Raw genomic sequence first — 20,157 nt, 5'->3', positions numbered from 1 at the left:
ACCAAAGTGAAAGTCTCTCTTTTTTATTATTAGTTAGATTTGAAGTTTTCTAGGATAGGAAGGTGCCTTTTTGTTATGCGTTTGCACAGTCCCTTTCACATTGCCATTCTGGCTTTCAGCAGTGAGATAAGGCAAGAATAACAAGGGGAAATAGAATTTCTTCTCACATTTAAATACATGATCTACCTGTCCACCCGGTTCACTGTTTGAGCCAATTTTAAGTGATAAACCACATTACTCTACCCTCTTAAACAGTTGCTTGTACTAAGTAAAATTTCTTCCTGTTAAACTCTCTTGATTTTGATGGGCTTTCAGCAGAGATAAACCTGGCCCTGCATGTCTAACCTATGCCTTGGACAAGCAAGTACAATTAGGGAATTGAATTAATTCCCTTTGCCTCGATTTGCAAACTGCGCAGTAATCTGCACATTTAATTCTATCCTTTGCATGTTATTTTCTGAGCAAGGACACAATTGGCTACAGATTTGACATCTTTGTGACAGTGAGTCTGTGGCAGCACTGAAAAGAAAGGGGGAAGGAGCAGGGTCACAGAGAGGACAAAAGGAAAAAATAGCTGTCTAAATCATATATCATTAAAGTGATGCTCATTGAATTACCTCTCCCAGGGCCTGTCAAAACATGTGGTGCCCTTGCAATATGATGTGAATTAAATGCCTTCTGGCCCCTGAAATATTGTTTTCAAGGCCAAATGTGTACTTTCACAGTTTCCCTCTAGTAACTACTAAGAAACATTTGAGACATGCTGATTGACTCTTACGATTAGGAAAAACAACTCAGGAACACAGCAATGTGTGGCAACTGGATTTCAAGGGAAAGACAGGACACGTGCCTACTTACAGGCCTTTGGTGATGGTCACTGATAGCCCCATCCACTGAGAAATTGGTCAACTCATCCTAAAGTTGCCCCTGGGAGACAAAATGTAAGTAGCATCAACTCACTGAATCCTTTCTGTAATTATAGTCTTATTTTGTCCCCTCTGAGTAGGGGAAAATTGCTAGCCATTTGGAAGACCCCCCACAGATGTCAGATGGCCTGGAAGGTTGACTTCACCTCCTTGAGGACGTGAAGCTCTTTGAGGTTTGCAACCACCGCTTTAGGAGACAGCCCATCGCAACAACTCCATGAAGTCTGACTTCTTCCCAGAAGCTCAGTCCACTGAGGTACGAGAAGAACAGGCTTCTCCTCGTTCCAAATGAAGTTTTGAGTTTTGGCTAATTCTCACCAATCAGGAGTTTTGCCTGCGTTCACTGCTGCTGTTAGATGGGATCGTTGTTTGGTCATTGACCAAAGAGTGCAGGACTTACTATACATAAGTAGAAAAAGTTGGCACCTACCTGAAAGGTTTTTGTAATTTCAAAATTTGTTAGCTCTGTGGCCATCAGGAGGCACACTGATTTCTCAGCTGCTGAGGAGCCTCAGGATTTATCCAGAAATTGGTGTCTGTAGGACAGGGACAAATACAGTTAATACATGAAGAGGTGAAGTCTTACATATAGTGGTGTGCCGTCAAAAAATACGTCTTCATGGAGAAAAATTGTACCATTATTCATGTTAGACGTGAACATTTTCCAGGGTGGGTGACCTTGCTGCCAAATTCAGATATTCAAAATTCATAATAATGTCCCTCCAAAATTGTTACATTTAACTCATTTAAGGTAATAAGCATTGAGTTATTTCTCTTCCTCTCTTTTTTTTTTTAACTTTTTTTTTTTTTTGAGCCTGTAGGGTACATTTGGATTATGCATGTAAGCTTTTCTCTGAGGTGATATTTACTAGACTTTTATTTTATCTGCTTCTTTCCCTGCTTTTAGTGAAAGCTGCAGTGGACAGATAATCTTTTTTCATTCTTGAAACCACAGTTTTGAAGAAAATAAAAAAAGTTGTGATATCTGCAATGGTAAAATCAATGCCACGTTTATTCATGTTAACTATAACAGCTTCATGATTTCCAGAATAGGCATAATTTTTCATCCTAGAATCATGGGATGAAAATCTGTGTGTCACCATTATGTACAGAGGCCTCCTAAGATCTCTGTGAATTAGATATAATAATCTTGATTTCTTAAGGAAACTTAAATAAACTAAAAAATGTGGAGATGACCTGAGTCTTCTGAGGGCGTAGGGCAGATCAGTGACACGTAGAGATGCAGAGCTCAAAATAGTTGGATCCTAGTGCTGTTCTCCATCTAAACTACCCATGAGTATAATCCAAGAATCCTCTGTACTGCCCAACTTTATCAACATGTCCTGTAAATTTATTTTTCAGTGAGTTATTTTTCCTAGTACTAAAGGCCTGCAGAACACCACAGGTTTTTTTGGTTTTCTTTTTTTTTTTTTTTTTCATGTGGCTGAAAGCAATACACTGTATCTTAAGAAAGGAGGGGCAATAGTGACATCTTATGTATTCTTTAAATCTTGCAAAAATCATGTCCAGGATATGAAGGAGAGATGAACAAGGCTAGGACACTTGGTACTCATGAGGAAAATCTTTACCATATACCACACCATCAGTGCAACACATGGAGAGGCCTCCATAAGAGAAGAGAATGATAACAGCTATTTTCTTACCCTTTCATAATATTCCTCTATTGGTTCACAGCATCTTTAGCACAGAATGATTTTTTTTTCAATACATTACTCTCTTACTTAGCAATTGCTAACAGTGAATGAGATCATATTCAGTATTTAAGAACAACACCTGTAAACAACCTTCTTATTCATGAACAGTCATACTTATTTTTATGGTCCAGCAGATAATCTGTGTATAATCTCTTTAGATATTCCTATTTTGATAATCTGAGTTTTATAGCAAACTTGTAATGGAAGATGCATTTTCTTCATGAAGAGGCTGAGACCTCAGCACAGGTATCCGTCAGGTGAATTCATTATTATGTATATCTAGAAAAACACTGGATAGTAAGGAGTTACCAGCTCGTACTAGGAACCCGGTGGCTGCGTTTCAACAGTTTTATAGGAGTAGTCCCTGGAGCCCCCATACCCTTATCTTCAAATTGCCTTATTGCCATCATATCAGCCCATATAGCTGTCTTGGGAAGAGTAAAGGGGAAAATTTATTGGGATCCAGACAATCAGCACAGCCAGGCCATGATGCCTGCAGTCTCCCTCGGTGGAAAGCATGCCAGTCTGTCTGGATCCTTGTCCTAGGTCACAGGCAAAGTTAGTAGCAAACTGGGGAAGGAAGAGTCCAAATGTTCCGTCACGTAGGCTGTTATCCTGGTCACTGCACCTCACTGCCTCCAAAGCAAAAAATATTGCTCAGTGTTGGAAGGTAGGTGAGTTGCGTTCCTTGGTGGGGAACGGATTTTGGAGTGCTGGCCTCATGCATGAGGACTGGCTAGTTCCCATAAGAAGTATGGCAGCAGAAGATCTCACACATTTTCCTCCAGAAAGCCTGGGGTATGTTCTTAACTTGGTATCTCACCTCTCTTGTCTTCATGCTGTGATCAAATGGACAGAGTGTTTGATTTTTTGATCTTCTGTAACCCTTTATTATTTATCCGTAATTTCAAGGTGCTGAGCACTTCTGTGAAATGCTGAGCACCCTGACGTTTCAGTGATTGGCAATTAAAGGTGTGTAGCACCTTTCAAGACTGTGAGTTATAAGAGCAATTGTGTTGAAAGGCAAAAGAAATCTTGTCCTCTTAATTACAAGTTCAATTAAAATACAGCCAACATCAAAAGTACAGGTCGAGAAGAAACTCAATTCACAGTACATTGGACATGTATAAAAGACAAATATGCCATTTTATTAGTTTGAAGGTTAACGTGCTCATTAGATTATATCACTTCATTATGCAATCGCGCCTGTGCCTGCGGTATGATATGTAGCAATCAACAGGAACATTTCAGGGATGAAATAAAAGGAAAAATAATAAAATAACTGTTGAGCATGAACAGTTAAAAAGATAAACTGGACAGAAAGTTCATTTTTGCAGATATGGTAGGCCTATTTCATCAAGGAAAAAATTAATTTTTTTGAGATGCAAGTAAAATAGTAAGGCAAGTTGGCTTAGGAAGCAAAGAGATGCAGATTTGGGCTGACAATGTTTATGATGACCACAGCTTTCTTGTTTTCCCCCTTTACCCTAACATAATTGCTTTTGACTGGGCAAATCATGTTGTTCTCGTTGTAATGTCATTGCAATTTATGATTCCATAAGGCACTTGAATAGATTTTTTGTTTTTATATGCTTTGCATTTCATTTTAATGCCACCCAAGGAAATTACATACCTAAAGCTGTACGTGTTACTTTTTATTAAAAAACAAATGGTATAATCTTTTTTTTCCCCCCGTTTCTTGATTACAATCAAGATGTGGTTTAGATTTTATTATGGAATCACTTTCCTACCTCAATTAGAGCCTTAAGGTTAATTTCCATTTATACTTCGCACTAAATGTCAAGCTTAATGCAGGTTTTACGTGAATACAGGGGAAAATCCATCCACACAGGGCAGGCATAGCCTTGTGGGAAGATTTACACACAGCACCAAGCAAAATTTTGATTCTGGAATGGAAGAAATGACACAGACTGGATGAAGTCCATTGGGAGATTCATAGCAATTTCAAGTGAAGTGTACTCAGGTAGCATGACAGCAGTAGAAGATCCTACCAGAAAATGTATACTATATAGAAACTGTAGATGAGGACTGCTCTGGCAGCAGCCAGTCTACATGGAATTCACCCAGTGTGTGGAAACTAATATTTTTAATGAAGCCTCCCTTCCTCATGGCCCCACTCCCTGCAACCCAAGGGAGCATCCTGAGCAAACCTCTTAGAGGATCATATGAAGTTAAAGGCCTCTATTGCTCCAGTGGATTTGGATAATTATTATTTCTCCTACTTACTAGTTTTAAAAGTTTGATCATTTCCCAGATTAAGATACTTTGATTAAAAAATCAAAATTCTTACAAAGATAAGATTGCTCTTTAATGTCTTTGTAATGAATTATTTATTCTACAAACTATAGCAGAATGTAAATAAGAAAACACTGATGTTACAGTCATTTTCTGAGCACAAAGGCTTTGCCACATCCAAAATCTTACAGATTTGTGAAATGAATTGTATAACACCTCATGACAGTACATGTTATTATCTCATGGAAGGAAACAGTTTTGCATGGAAACCTCAAAATACTATCTTTTCTATAGATAAGTCTCGTTAGAAAATCCATATTTATTTTCACTTTAGAAACATCCATTTTTTTATCCTTTTTTTTTTTTTTGGTCTTCATAACAGGTTGATTTTTCCTGCAGAAATCTTTTTTCTTTCTTTTTTTTTCCCACGAAAAAAGTCAAAGCCTCAAATTTCAACAATTTTCATGTAAAGTTTTCAGTGAGCTCTACTTATGGGGGCAAAAAATGCAGCAATGGATATTATATTCATGCTCTACAATTTTAATATTTTCACTGTCTTCTGGGGAATTATTAATAGAGAAGTGCTTTCAATGTTTGTAAGAGGAAGGGAATTTCACCCTTGCCTTTTAGAAGGCACATGAGAAGCTAATATGCAAGACAGTTACTGAGGGAGTGAAGTGTCAGCATACAAGATTAAAACATATAAAGAAAAAAATAATTACTGCAGGCCTTATAAGCTATTAATGTATATCTTTATTCATAACCCACTGCAAGCTAATGTTTTTGTAATGAAAAAGAACGTGCACATACACATACACACACACACACCCCTACATAAATATATACACATAGAGTTATAAAATAATAATTTATATGGTTAACCCAATGGGAAACCAGCAGAGATATTCAGATTTAACTGACAAGCAGTAGCTGCAAAGCCTCAGTTCTGATATATACCTAAGGGGCAACATTTTAGAAAAGAGCTAACAAGAAGATATTATATTAATATTAATAAAGTTTTATTTCCAAAGGGAAAATATGATCAAGTGCTTTGCTTCCTATGCTGCCTTTTTTTTCTTTTTCTTTTTTTTTTTATTTCTGTGAAAGTTGGAAACAAAATTATCCTAAATTAACCAGTTGCTCCCTTTTCATATACTTCTGTTAAACTACATGAAAAAAATAAGGGATAGCGAGTAATGAGGTTAACAAAGCCATACTCCTCAAATGATGTGTGATGAACAAGACTCAGTGCCAAACATTTTTAGCCAAGTCAAGTCAGTCTATTCATGTTCATGTACCATAAAATCTGCTTTTACAAGAATAACTATAACATTTGCATTAGAAAAGAACAAATGAAATCTTAAAATCTTTGTTTGCATCTATCCTGAGTACTTCTATAGTGACATATAAAATAAGAATGCATATTTTAACTTTACATAAATCTTGGCTCCATAGCTGATGAAATTTTATAATGGATTAGATATTCACTGTAGAGTCAGGAGGCCAAGATCTGTCTCCTTTTGTAGTAACACCCTACTCAAGGGCAGTCTTGCAAGGTCTCGGGCCAAGAACCAAGTTTCAGATATTTTATTATGTTGCCCAAATTTGGAGGTTTTCTCTCTTGGCTTCACCTTTAATAAATCAAGAGCAATAAGCAATGCCTGAAGGCGTAAGTTCATTTCAGATCTGTTAATTTTCAGCATTTCAGATGACTCTTTCTCATCAAGAAAGCCAGACTATTTGAGGCACCACTGGATGGTCTAATGAAAACTGGTTGGAAAACTTATTTCAAATGCTGTGCATAAGAAAAATACCTACTTTTTCCTTCCCTCCTCCTCCTTTCTCTCTCTCTATCCTCCTCTCTAACCTCATGTCAGGAAAGAAGACCCTGAAATCTTAAAAGCAGTAATGAATTGAGAAATGGAAAAGAAATCATTGTTTCAGGTGGGTTAAAGCATTTCTAATACTCTATATTATTAAAATTTGATTTTTCCAATCTATTTGTGTTAACTTGTATTACATTTCAATTTCAGAAAAAAAGTCAAGTACAGAAATTGTAATTTGAAAGAAAAAAAGAAAGAAATAATTGCTCACACTGGAAATTATTTGAAAACAACCTTTGTTTGTAAATAGTTTTGATTTCAATCCCTGCAAGAAAACAGAAAAACATCTGGGGTTTTTTTTTTAAATGCCATAATCAGAACTAATCTGTAAGTCTCCCATTCTCCTCTTTCGTTCTTTGAGTACCTTAAACCTTTAGCTAAATAGATATTTCATCTGCATCACAAAATTGAAATGACTGTGCCGTTGATGAGCACATTAACTCTGAAATCTAGAAGACATATTGGTAAACTTGATAATGAAGCTTTAAAATAAGGGTAGTCAAGATGTTCCTGAATGCAAAAATTTTGTAAGAGAGACCTTGAAAGAACATTAACATAGCTATTACCAAAAAGCAAAAAGAGTTTATCTGAATATGCAGAAAGAGATTGAAGACACATAAAGTGCATTTAACATGAGACCACAGATTTTGGAATTGGAGAGCTGGGCAGATCATACAGTCCTCTTCCCTGACATAAAACGTCAGCTATACCCACCGGGAAAGCTATATACCATCAGAAAACTCAGACTATGGTCTTCAGAACTTGGATCTTGCTTGTCAATATTCTGTGGACTATTCATGTTTCTCTTGAGTCCAAAGCTGGATCAAATATTTCAGTTCAATACTCTGGCAGTGTGGAGTAGATCAGAGTAATTACTTATGCTACAGATGTCATTTCTATTTATATGTTACAAAATCATATGCCACATTCACAGCATCAAGAAATTTTTGTTATCCTCAATAACTCGCAGATCCTTTTTAGCAGAGCTAAAGCCCCACAAGCTATTCCCTGATCTTTAGTTGTGTGCTTCAGCATTTCCACCTGCATATAGAAATTTGTATTTAACCCCCTTTCACAGAACTTTTTTTTAGTGTTTCAGGGTCATTCTCACCACATTTATAGTGTAGGAAGCAGGCAGGCACAGAGCAGGCACTGGACATTTTGGCCTTCTCAGCACTATTCTGACAGCTTTCTTTTCCCACTAAGCAGTAGAAATAATAAGGAGGACAATGGTTTATCTAGCTTGGAGGTGCCACCAAGGTTAAGTCAGCCTATGGCTGGCATCAAAACTGCTTCCATAAGGAAAAAAAAGATGGGTCATTGTCATAGGAGACTCCCTTCTGAAGGGAACAGAAGACCCAATATGCAGATCAGACCCGCTTCTTAGGGAAGTCTGCTGCCTCCCTGGGGCCTGGGTTGAAGATGTGAAGGCAAAACTTTCTACCCTGGTATGGCCCTCAGATTATTACCCATTATTGATTTGTCAGGTAGGCAATGATGAAGTTGCAACGAGAAGTCTGAGGGCAATCAAAAGAGACTTCAGGGCCTTGGGACGACTTGTTAAGGGATCAGGAGCACAAGTAGTGTTCTCCTCTATCCTTCCAGTTGCAGGGAATGACGAGGGAAGAAACAGGAAAAGCCAGAAGATCAATGCCTGGCTCTGAGACTCGTGTCACTGGCAGAATTTTGGGTTTTTTGATCATGGGTCAGTTTACACAACACCAGGCCTGCTGACAACAGACGGGATACACCTCTCTCAAAGGCGGAAAAGGATCTTTGCACAGGAGTTAACAGGGCTCATTGAAAGACCTTTAAACTAGATTTGAAGAGGGAAAGGGTTAAAACCAGGCTTCCGAGAGGTAAGCCTGGGATGGCATGCCAATGTTTGAGGGATGGTGTGCTCACGAGGCCGTTCAGTCTGCCATCTCAGTGGAGGTAGGGCATGGAGATCCATGCGGCAGCAAAGACACAAGGATTATTGATGTGTTAGAAACCACGGAAGAACCTGAGAATGGTCACGTAGGAATTAGGGCTTCTCCTCCCAGAAAGGTGGCAGGATCAATAGCCCTAATGAAGTGCATCTACACCAATGCACACAGCATGGGCCACAAACAGGAGGAGGTGGAAGCCGTTGTGCAGCAGGAAAACTATGATACAGTTGCCATCATGGAAACATGGTGGGATGACTTGCACAACTGGAGTGCTGCAATGGATGGCTATAAACTCTTCAGAAGGGATAGGCAAGGAAGGAGAGGCAGTGGGGTAGCCCTGTATGTTAGGGAGTATTTTGACTATCTAGAGCTTAATGATAGTGATGATAGGGTTGAGTGTTTATGGGTAAGAATCAGGGGGAAGGCCAACAAGGTAGATACAATGGTGGGACTCTGTTATAGACCACCCAACCAGGATGAAGAGGGAGAAAAAATGTTCTATAAGCAGCTGGGAGAAGTCTCACAGTCACTAGACCTTGTTCTCATGGGGGACTTCAACATACCAGATGTCTGCTGGAAATACAATACAGCAGAGAGGAAACAATCCAGGAGGTTCCTGGAGTGTGTGGAAGAACTTCCTGACGCAGCTGGTGAGTGAGCCAACGAGGGGAGGCACCCTGCTGGACCTGTTGTTTGAGAACAGAGAAGGACTTGTGGGTGATGGGATGGCTGGAGGCCATCTTGGGCATAGCAATCACGAAATAATAGAGCTTTTGCTTCTTGGAGAAGTAAGGAGGGGGGTCAGCAGAACTGCTACCTTGGACTTCTGGAGGGCAGAGTTTGGCCTGTTTAGGAGCCCGGTTGACAGAGTCCCTTGGGAGGCAGTCCTGAAGGGCAAAGGAGTCCAGGAAGGCTGGACATTCCTCAAGAAGGAAAGCTTAAAGGCGCAGGAGCAGGCCGTCCCCATCCACCGAAAGACAAGCTGGCGGGGAAGAAGTCCAGCCTGGCTGAACAGAGAGCTTTGGCTAGAACTTAGGGAAAAAAAGTGAGTTTGGAGACCTTTGGAAGAAGGGGCAGGCAACTCAGGAGGACTACAGTGATGTCATGAGGTTATGCAGGGAGAAAATTAGAAGGGGAAAAACCCAACTAGAACTTATTCTGGCTACAGCCATAAAAGACAACAAAAAACATTTCTATAAACACATTAGCAACAGGAGGGCTAAGGAGAATCTCCATTCTTTATTGGATGCAGGGGGAAACTTAGTGACTAAGGATGAGGAAAAAGCTGAGGTATTTAATGCTTTCTTTGCCTCAGTCTTTAATGGTAAGACCAGTTGTCCTCCAGGTACCCAGCCCCCTGAGCTGAAAGACAGGGACGGGGAGCAGAATGAAGCCCCCATAATCCAAGGGGAAATGGTTAGCGACCTGCTACACCACTTAGACACACACAAGTCTATGGGGCCAGATGGGATCCACCCAAGGGTACTGAGGGAGCTGGTGGAAGTGCTCCCTAAGCCACTTTCAATCATTTATCAACAGTCCTGGCTATCTGGGGAGGTCCCAGTTGACTGAAGGTTAGCAAATGTGACACCCATCTACAAGAATGGCTAGAAGGAAGATCCAGGGAACTACAGGCCTGTCTGTCTGACCTCGGTGCCAGGGAAGGTTATGGAGCAGATCGTCTTGAGTGCCATCACATGACACATACAGGACAACCAGGTGATCAGGCCCTGTCAGCGTGGGTTTATGAAAGGCAGGTCCTGCTTGAATAACCTGGTATCTTGCTATGACAAGGTGACCCGCTTAGTGGTTGAGGGAATTGTCTACCTAGACTTTTGTAAAGCCCATCTGACACCGTTTCCCACAACATTCTCCTGGAGAAACTGGCTGCTCATGGCTTGGATGGGTGTACTCTTTGCTGGGTAAAAAACTGGCTGGATGGGCAAGCCCAAAGAGTGATGGTGAATGGAGTTAAATCTAGTTTGCGGCGGATCACAAGAGGTGTTCCCTAGGGCTCAGTATTGGGGCCAGTTCTCTTTAATATCTTTATCAGTGATCTGGACAAGGGGATCGAGTGCACCCTCAGTAAGTTTGCAGATGACACCAAGTTGGGTGGGAGTGTTGATCTGCTTGAGGGTAAGAAGGCTCTGCAGAGGGATCTGGACAGGCTGGATTGATGGGCTCGGGCCAGTTGTGTGAGGTTCAACAAGGCCAAGTGCCAGGTCCTGCACTTGGGTGACAACAACCCCATGCAGCGCTACAGGCTTGGGGAAGAGTGGCTGGAAAGCTGCCCGGTGGAAAAGGACCTGGGGGTTTTGGTTGACAGCCGGCTGAATATGAACCAACAGTGTGCCCAGGTGGCCAAGAAGGCCAACGGCATCCTGGCTTGTTTCAGAAATGGTGTGGCCAGCAGGACTAGGGAAGGGATTGTCCCCCTGTACTCGGCACTGGTGAGGCCTCACCTCGAATCCTGTGTTCAGTTTTGGGCCCCTCACTACAAGACAGACATTGAGGTGCTGGAGCATGTCCAGAGAAGGGCAACGAAGCTGGTGAAGGGTCTAGAGCACAAGTCCTATGAGGAGCAGCTGAGGGAACTGGGATTGTTTAGCCTGGAGAAAAGGAGGCTGAGGGGAGACCTTATCGCTCTCTGCAACTACCTGAAAGGAGGTTGGAGAGAGATGGGGGTCGGTCTCTTCTCCCAGGTAACAAGCAACAGGATGAGAGGAAATGGCCTCAAGTTGCATCAGGGGGGGTTTAGCTTGGATATTATGAAAAATTTCTTCACTAAAGGCGTTGTCAAGCATTGGACCAGGCTGCCCAGGGAAGTGGTGGAGTCACCATCCCTGGAGGTATTTAAAAGACTTGTAGATATGGTGCTTAGGGGCATGGTTTAGTGGTGGACTTGGCAGTGCTAGGTTTATGGTTGGACTTGATGATCTTAAACGTCTTTTCCAACCTAAACAATTCTATGATTCTATGATTCTATTCTAAAAGCTCTTGCCTCGATCATTGTTTTACAACACAATGTACTTTCATGTATGCAGACGTACAAACCTATCTGGTCCTGTTCAATGTACTGCTTGCTTTAGCATATAGCCTTTCCAGCAGTCAGCTAAACTCTTCCTTATACACCTTGTTCCTATGCAATTAAATTCTCGATCCCAGCTCCCTCCACATTAACCTCTTAGAAGCAGAGAGTACAGATCTCCTATAGCAACTGCATGCATAGAGGTGGATAACAGTTTTGTTGAAGCCCATGCATTTTTATATTCAAAGCAAGGAGAGCATCCTGTAATTATAGGCTTTCTTCAGAACAATATAAAAATACTCCATGTACCTTCCTCCGCCTCTGGCAATTGAAATAAGAGTAGCAGAACTCAGGTTGTCCTATTTGTTTGCGTGCACATATTTAAACACAAACCACGTTTTGTCTTCCTTTTCTGCTGCTGATATGACACTTACAGGAAGTGAACAAGTCAAGTCAACTGTGTCTCTGAGGCCAAGGAAGCTCACTTACAGAAATGAAAACTAATAACTACCTAGAGGAGACCACTAATCATTCATTTGACTGCCTCTACACAGACTACACTGAAAGAAAATGTTCTGAAAAAGTAAAACATGTAAACTAAGAGTACAATATTATAATATTTCACTTTTACATGGCATTTTTCATTGCAAGGAACCCAAAAGCACTTCATAAACAGCATGTACTAAAACCATGCAGAACACAGCTATAAATTTAAATATGGTGTGACTGCTCCTAAGGGATGCTTTAGCTCAGATTTCTGAGTAAACACACTACCTTCATTTACTGTAAATTATTGTGTACATTGAGAGAAACACAAAAGCCAAGTTTTCTTATACTTACAATTGGCATAGATATACAAACGAAAGTGTCTGGACTTTCACAGATGACAACCATCTGTTAGCTAGCACCCATAAACACCAGGGCATAGTCAAAGTGTTAAACTTTCTCTTAAACAGAAATCTTCCCTATTAGCATCATATACAGTGAGGTCGGTTGTATTGTGCAGAAACAGGACTGAAGCTCAGGAAATCTCAGTGCAGCATCTAGCTCTGACCTAAGGTTGATTCACAGGAAATCTCTGTGGTCCCTTCTTCTCCTTTTGTCTCTCCTTTTGTTGTAATTTGTTTGCACAGGAAATTATTTCTTGTACAAACCTTGAAGCAGAGAGGCCAATCAACAGGATTGTAACACGTTGAAATTATTATTGTTCTTGAATGAATTGTAGGTTGATACTGTAAGGAAAAGATTTTAATGAAAAAATCTTTGTCGTGGGAAGAAATGCAGGAAAAATGGAAAGCAGTCAGTATCTGGTAAAACAAAGTTTTTAAAAAACTATTTTCCTCTTCTCTCATATAAGTCATTGAAGAAATAGGGAAGGGTTTGAATACGATAGACTTTGTGAAATGGGCTGATACAATATTCATGTGCAGAGGGAATAGTCATGAAAAGAAAGATGTTATTGATCAATCAAGACAGTTATGTCTGGATGGAGCAATCACAAACTATTAGTGATAAACACGTACATGTAATAGTAATGGGATGAGACATAGAGGGAAATTCCTCTCTGCTGAAGGAAAAAAAAAATCTCTTTTGGATAAAAATCTTGGTAGTTGTATAGGTCTCAAAAGAGGAGCCACAGAATGTTATTTTTGGGGTCCTTCAACAAATGCAGTCCCAGCATAGGCTGAATATGTCAAGCTCCAGGAACTATTCTGCTCTGTTGTGCTCTGTTATTACAGTCATCAGTGATCTGTAGTTCACTTGTACTAAAATTAATGGAGAGCACATGAAAAAGAGTGGTTTTTTTAATACAGTGAATGTTCAGCATTTTTTTCACTTATATAATTGAGTTAAGGAACTTCTGGTTGCACACTGGTTCCCAGGGAAGGATGTGAAATCTGAACAGCTCTTTAGTCCAGCAGGTTACTTGTATTGGTACTTACCTGTTTCGTAATGTCAGCATCCATTTTGTGCTGCTAAGAACTAGACTAACAACACGGATCCATAACAAGTGTTCGGTCTTCTTTCTCCCATATACTTTGCAGTATATATGACTTCAAGTACCAAAAGTGGTCTTTTTCATTAGAGCTGGCCATTTTACATGAAACCAATGACCCAAATGGAGGCCTCTTGCCTTTTGGTGTAATTTGGCTGCCAGCTGCCTGCCTTTTCTTCCTAGAAGGGAATTTAATTGTGGTGGTTTTGGGTTCATGTGATCCACAAAGTGCTTTGGGGAGCCATTGGGCTGCAAGGAGTCACAGGATGGGAAATGTCATTATTCTGAAAAGTGGAATCCAATATTTACAACCACTATGAGATCTAGATTGTGTTCCTGGAGGTAGCAATGTACACACTACTTGGGCTTCCCATTACTGGAGGTGGAAGGCATTTCTTTATGGAAACCGTATCGTTTCTGTCAGCTGCTCAGATAAAGCAGATTCTCCTGAATTGCCTCTGAAAGTGTAACACTTCAGATATTGTTTTTCTTACAAAGTTACCTTTCAAATCATCAAGTACTTTTTCATTTTGTGCGCTAAGTGAAAGGTTGAAAAACCAGAGCTCTGTTTAATGAGATTAGCAGGTACAAGTTTGAGCACACTGCTTCCCTTTATGTGATAATTAGCTTGGATTAGGCAAAACGGTGAGTAAATAAAGAAAATCTGAAATGCTGAGCAGGTAAAAAAAGTAAGAAAATCAGAGTATAAGAATCTTGGAATGAATATAATGTGAATTTAGCACACAGAAGAATGACAATGAAAATTAAGAATAGGCAGGTTTCTGTCAGCTTTATTCTCCTACCTTTACTAAGCTTGCATAATAGCCCACATTATGAGTAGTTCCTTTGCTTCTAATTATACAGCAGGGACTGTATTTTGGAAGATGTCCAATTGTTACCTGGTTTTAGATCCATATATGGTGTACCTCAGGATAAAAGTTATTCGGTAAAGTGCCATGCAGATTCCTTCATAAATTCTTACTTAGATTTTTAATAGTTAGTCCTTCATCATTTCATTCAGAAAGGTCTTTGTAGTCTAAAAGCTACATGGTATCTGTTGAAGTCAGACCCTGGAGTGGAATCCGGCATCTTCAGTAAGGCACATACGGCATAAGGTAAAGGGAGAGATAAAGCGAGGTATCCAAAACAACCCTGGTCAGATAGCTAGTCAAAAAGAGCAAGGTAAGTAAATTCTTAATGCATGGTGGAGCTTTATTCACTTGTAATCCGAAGTTCAGAACTCTCTCTTGAAAATGGGCAGCAACACCCCTTTTTCCCAAGGGTCACACACCCTTCTTTTCTGTTTGGAGGATAGTCACCAAACTGCCAGGTGATGTCCTCTTTTAATCAATAGTTCTGTAGACAGGGTTAGCAACTGTGTCCCTGTAAGGGAAATTTCTAAACCACAGCTGTCATCTACCTCAGACATGCCCTAAACATTGAGGTATAAGCTCTTCTTGTGTACTCCTTTTTTTTTTTTCTGAAGCTGGTCTGCTGTTCAAAACAAAGTGCCAGATGCATTGGACCACAAAGACTGAACGAGATGGAGGTTGGGTCTGGTGTTCAGTGTCCCTTTGTCAGACTGGTTTTTCCCCAGCTGGATTCAAATTAAAAGGCTACATGTGAAGCTTTCAAAGAGAATTTTACATTGTAAAAAAAAGAGTCTCAGAAAATGCTGAAATGCCTCTGACATTAGATGGCAGCTAAGTAGGGGTGCCCACATGCATTGCTTTGGATTTAGGCAACAAAATTCTACCTTCATTCCATACTAGATTCTGGCATTCAAATTGGGTTTGGTTCTTAGTCCCTAATAGCAAGTCTATGACAAATCCACACATAAACTGGATCATAAATCCAGTTACTAGGCTTTATGTTTTTAAGAGTAACTTATGGAAATACGATTATGGGCTTGATCTATGTACTAATTCACTTATTTCCAAGTCCTGTACTAATATTTTGTACATTTTTGTTTAGATATTGTTTGAAAAGGAAACTTCATTATCGTACATTGAGTTTGTTAACCAGTTAGTTAACTAGTGTGATCTCCCCCTCTTCATCATATATTTGGTCAAAGATTATCTTTGAAGAGATAGTGTAAAATTCCTCTGAATCCACATTCAAATAATTTTTCATGCAACAAATAGTTCTTTGCAAATTTGCCATAAACTTTATATCGAACATTTCCTCCTTCAGTTAAAAACTATTTGGGAGAGAGGAGTTGTCAATACCTATACTATTGTACTTTTACAACATGTTCTGTTTTAAATCTTACAGGGAAGGAGAGTGCTAGAGTAAAACACAGAACAGTCCTTTACATTTAAAACCCACAAGAAAATCTTTGCATGGGAAATTCCATATTTTTTAAGATAATTCAGTCTAGAATGGAAATAAACAGAAAAGAAATTTCTTGAGCATATACAAAAAGGGAGTCAAAACAAAATATAGAAATTAGACAAATTAGTAATCCTTAGTAATAACAGATATGATTTCAAGAAACGACCATCTGGGTATGTATTAAGGAATAAAACAAATACATAAACAAATAAGCTTGTAATTATTCACCTATGGAATCACAACGTTAAAACAAATACCTTCACAAAACATCTGATAGTAATCCATAAATAGAGTTTTTATCCTGGACGTTCACAGTTGTACAATTCTAGGTCTTGTGGATTTTGAAAAAACTTTCAAAGGGTCCATAAAGTCTTGTCAACGTATAAACCACATTTAAAGCAGCAGGATGAGTGATATAAATATCCTCCAAGTTATTAAATCGCTTAGCTTCTCTAACAGTCTTATACCTTTTGCAAATCAGGAGATTTGGAGATACACAGCACACACTGCAATGGGGAGCTAAAAATCTTGATGTTGGTGGATCATCTATGGCATTGTGTGGAATAAGTATGGAAAAATGTTTCCTCCCATCTCTCTTGTATCAGAATTCAGGAGCTTCCTCAGGCATTGGGCATATTGAAGACAGGAAAAGGTTTTGTTTTGGTGTTGGAAGTTTTGTAGATGAACTTGCTTGTTTATCAAAATCTAAATCATTGCTTTATAGAAACAAATAGACTTAAAATGCCAAAAAAGACTGTTCTGTCAAACATGTCCCAAAAGTTTGTTCTTCAAGCCTGTGATTTCTCTTTAAGTTTCTGTGCCAATTTCATAAGGCAAAATTCAAACCTTCTATCATGTTTCAAAGACTTTAAGCAGTGGTGAAATCAGCACACATCTACATGTATTGTTCTAACAGTAAACTTCCCTCAGGGTAAAAAAAAAATCCATCTTATTTATTTCTCATCTGATGAAGCTTCAAATGTTAGGTATATATTAAAGATCCACTTTTCATAGCTTTCTTATGCATGTTGGCATATACAGGTCACATTGAACCTCTCTCTTTAAAATTTCCCTCGGATAATTTAAAGAATACTGAACCTCTTAAATCTATCAAATTTAGGCATGTTTTTCATTTCCTGAATAATTTCTTTCATACTTTTTTCAACGCTTTCCCATTTTCCAGCATTCCTCCGCAAATGTGAGAGCTTCAAAATAATCCTAAGTGCTCCTACCCCTCCGTTCTCCCCTCCCCAGCCCAAGCAGGGAGTGACCCCATGGAGCACCAGGAACGCTCTCTCTTCCCTGGAGATCTTCCAAGATGACCGCGCTATCGTTGAAGGCTTACAATGTGCAGGGAAGGCCACGCTAAGAGTCGTTGTCACCACTCACACCCTTCTCATGTACTCCTTGGTGAGAACAGAAGTAAATCCAGCTCCCTTCTCACACCTCCCTTCTGGCTCCACTCTTCCTGTCTCAGGAACTTCCTACTAATCCTTCGCTTTCCGAGCAGTGAAATTCAGGGGAGAGGGGACTGTTGGTTTCCTGAACTGCTGAGAAATCAGTTCTGTCTCTGCGCTTATTTGAACTTTTTTTCCTTAAGAATCCAAAAATGGTGTTTCTTCCACCTCAGGTGAATCACTACACTGGTAGAGTATAATTAAATGATCATAACACTCTTAGCTGGACTACCATGTGTCTTGTGAGGGGGACTTGGGTACCAGTTTCATAACTGGTAACTCTCCAACTTTCATTTGTGATGTTTAGCAGACTTTCTCATTCACAGGTACAGCTGACCAAAATCATAGGCTGGAATTACTTTATAGTACTCTATAGAGTACCCTACAGGCCAAAAAAAAAAAGCCAATTAATAAAAATGAACCAAACTAAAATAGTTATGGTACAATCAGAGATTTCATTGCACGGTGCTATCAGAATAATGCAGAAGTAGGACAACTCGAAACATCACAAGACTCCTGTGCCAGGTTTGACCCTGGACAGTCCCTCCAGCTTTGATTTAGGGATGGGAGAGAAGAAAACTTGCCTCTCAGAAACTGTACCTTATAAGATGCATATCTAAGCAGAATTATAAAATAACTAGAAGGCAGATCTGAACTCATACCTCTGATTTTCTTGCCTTCTTGAGAGTATGTCATCTGCAGTACTCCCTGAATATTCTCTGAAAATAGACTCCGTGTATGTGTGGAGACGAATGTATTTCAAATCTCAGCTCTTCACCAGATTTAAAACACTAATACAGATTGACTTACAGCATTTTTTAAGAGTATTCTCTCTCTGTGTAGAATTGGGCCAATCAATCTGATGTGCAGTTTTGCATTTTGTCTGATTGCCTTAGGGTTGTAAATATTTATTTTTCTGTTTGTATGACTTGAATATCTTATAGCTGAACATTTTCCTCTTGGGGCAATTTTCACTTTTAAGAGCAGGAATCCTTGACTTTGTCAATATCTATTAAAGAATAGATCATCACGATCCTTCTCCTATCAGGGAAAGAATCTGTTGTAAAATAACACAACAGCCATGGCACTGTACTCTGAAGCCTCTTTATTATTGAAATAGAAGCAATGAATTAGCCTAAGTTGGCACTGTGTCTGTCTTAAACAATTTACATTTTCCTTCCCATATTTTTGAGTGATTCAGAATCATCTATTCTTTTCATAGTGTGCATTTTTGTTTTTACTTAAGCTATGAATCATAGCTGGGGAAATCAACTTTTAAGGTCAACTAGTCAGAAGCTGCAGGTTGCTCTCAACCAAATGCTCCTAGGCAATATTGTTAGGACCAAAATATTATTATTTGCTTCAGAGAGTAAAAAGAGAGTCAGAGGAACAAGACATATTTAAATACTTTACATATGGAATATAAGATTTTTCAGTAAGTTCTACCTAAATGCATGGGGAAAGGGATATACTATGTATCTATCATCACTCCAGAATACTTCAAACACGCAGTGAGATAGGGAAGTGCTATCATCCTCACTTCACAGGAGTGAAAAGCAACTAAGAACAGCATCCAGAAATTCTTAGACCCTTGAAGTGATACTTAAATAAAATGTATGTTCTTCTCAGCAAGCCTGAAATTCTGAAAACCTATACTCTGGCACAATCTCAACAAGAGAAGTGTAGAGCATTTCTCATCCCTCAGATTCATCTAGATCTGCCTCCCCTTATGACTAAGAAAAGCTTCTGCTGAAGGAGAGACACAGTTTTGCATCACTTTAGTCTGCGGAGGAAAACTGCTCATTTCCTAGGAGAGTGCTCTGTGGACTCTCCGTATGAGGAAGCTGCCACCATTTCCATCCCCAGAAGGCTTATTTTAAAAGAAGTTTGAAACAAATTGAGTTCTTTGGAAGAAAAAACATAACTTCAGGTGAAGGTTGAGAATCATGAAAACACAAAATTGTTCCTGATTCTGGCATGACAAAGGCATCTATCTAGCGTCTAACATCCCCGGGTCATCTAACGCTTTGGTTAGAGTGGCCCATAGCAACTCGCCTGTATTTAAAGAAGTCTGTACAAAACTGCAGAACCGTTTAAGATTTACAGTGTCTCAAGCTAGTCATTTCTATTTTCATTTCATTTCCATATGTGCTCGGTACAGAGCATCTTGTAACAAGTCACTTCTCAGAGAGCAATTTCCAAATCTCCTTAATTTATACAGAGGGTCTGGTCCAAGAAACACTTGTACATTTAATTGACTTCATGTGAGTAACATGGCAGTGCAAAAGTTGCGTATAATTAAGTAAAACTGAAGACATGAATAATTACAAACTTGATCTTGTGAATTACAATATTAACTCATCTTTGAAATTTTATTTCCACATTCTGCTTTATAATGGCAAAGCATAAATAACCAGACAGAAGAGAACTCACAGACCACTCTGCTGAAAGTTGTTGACTAGATAAATGAAATAATTTTTTCTTTCTACAAACTCCAGCTGGTGTGATCTTGGCCTTCAGTACCTACTAATTAAATGGAGAAACGTTTGAGATAAAAAGTTAATTTACTAATTAAATGACAAGTATGCTTTATAAATCGTCTCTTTGGCTTATTGTGCTTTTAGAGAATTA

This window comes from Harpia harpyja, chromosome Z (assembly GCF_026419915.1).
Source record: "Harpia harpyja isolate bHarHar1 chromosome Z, bHarHar1 primary haplotype, whole genome shotgun sequence".
Lineage (NCBI taxonomy): Eukaryota > Metazoa > Chordata > Aves > Accipitriformes > Accipitridae > Harpia > Harpia harpyja.
The sequence above is the reverse complement of the archived record's forward strand: the minus strand, read 5'-3'. Positions refer to the sequence as shown.